Raw genomic sequence first — 1639 nt, 5'->3', positions numbered from 1 at the left:
AAGAGCTGTATGAATCGAGTTAAGCATACTAATAAGTGCATCGTTAGTGCTTTTTTTGGGTCTGAAGCCATATTGGCAAGGGCTAAGTATATTGAGTTTGGCTAGATATGAGTAAAGCTGCTTATAGATTAGTTTTTCAAAAAATTTTGACAAGTTTGGCAGGATAGATATACGTCTGTAGTTGTTAACATCTGTGAGATCACCACATTTGTGGACAGGCGTTGCTCTCGCTTTTTTTAGAATATCTGGGAAGGTTTGGAGTTCAAGTGACTTGTTGAAGAGCAAAGCAATAGCAGGGGCTAAAGATCTGGAGGCTTTTTTGTAAATTAAAGTTGGTATCTCCTCAAGGGCACCAGACTTGGTTTTAAGGGAAAGGATTATCTCATTGACGTCAGTGGAATTAATAGGCTTTAGGTACAGAGACTGTGGATAGTTACCTGTAAGATAGTCCTTAATGTCAGTACTGGAAGATGGAATATCATTTGCAAGGGATGAACCAATGGAAGAGAAGAACCTATTGAACTCAATAGCAGAATCAGAGGCTGAAAGCTGACCATCGTTATTAGACAGGAGAGTCGGTTTGTTATTTAAAGACTTCTTTGATCCCAATATTTGTGAAATTGTTCTTTAAGTTTGTATAACGTTGCTCTTTATTTGGGTAAATTTATCTTATGATAAGGTTGTTTGATATTACATAAAAATTAGGAGATTGGGTAACACTAGGTACAGAGCAAATTTAAAGCTCAGTGTAGGAAACTAAGAAGATGAAGTTAGGTACTTTTGGTTTTGCTTTTAAATAAGGCAAAAGTTTTACAGTTTTTCAATTCACTAGGGAGTGAGTTCCATAGACTAGGTCCCTTAATTTGCATAGAGTGTTTACACAGATTAAGTTTGACCCTGGGGATATCAAAGAGATATTTATTTCTGGTGTGGTGATAATGGGTCCTATTACATCTGTCCACGGAGAGTTTCAGAGCATGGTTTGCATTTAAGAACAGGGTTTTGTAAATGTAGTTGACACAAGAGAATGTGTGGAGGGAGTTAATATTTAGCAAGTTTAGGCATTTAAACAAGGGAGCTGAGTGTTGTCTGAAAGCAGAGTTAGTTATTATTCTGATAGCAGATTTTTGCTGTGTGATGATGGGCTTAAGGTGGTTTGCAGTGGTAGACCCCCATGCACAGATACCATAATTAAGATAGGGGTAAATTAGTGCATAATATAGTGAGAGGAGAGCAGAGTTAGGAACATAATATCTGATTTTGGAGAGTATACCAACTGTCTTAGAGACTTTCTTAGTTATGTGTTGAATGTGGGTGCTGAAGTTGAGTCTCTTGTCTAGGAATAGGCCAAGAAACTTGCCGTCATTTTTATTACTGATGTTAATGTTGTCTATCTGTAGCTGAATTGCATTTGATGATTTGCTTCCAAATAAGATGTAGTAAGTCTTTTCGATGTTTAATGTTAGTTTGTTCGTTGACATCCATAAGTGGACTTTTTTTAATTCATTATTCACAACATTATTTAGTGTATGTGGGTTGAGGTTTGAATAGATAAGGGTAGTATCGTCAGCAAACAATATAGGTTTGAGAATATTAGAGACATTAGGCAGATCGTTTATATATATAAGAAATAGAAGAG

Source organism: Procambarus clarkii, chromosome 57 (genome assembly GCF_040958095.1).
Source record: "Procambarus clarkii isolate CNS0578487 chromosome 57, FALCON_Pclarkii_2.0, whole genome shotgun sequence".
Lineage (NCBI taxonomy): Eukaryota > Metazoa > Arthropoda > Malacostraca > Decapoda > Cambaridae > Procambarus > Procambarus clarkii.
The sequence above is the reverse complement of the archived record's forward strand: the minus strand, read 5'-3'. Positions refer to the sequence as shown.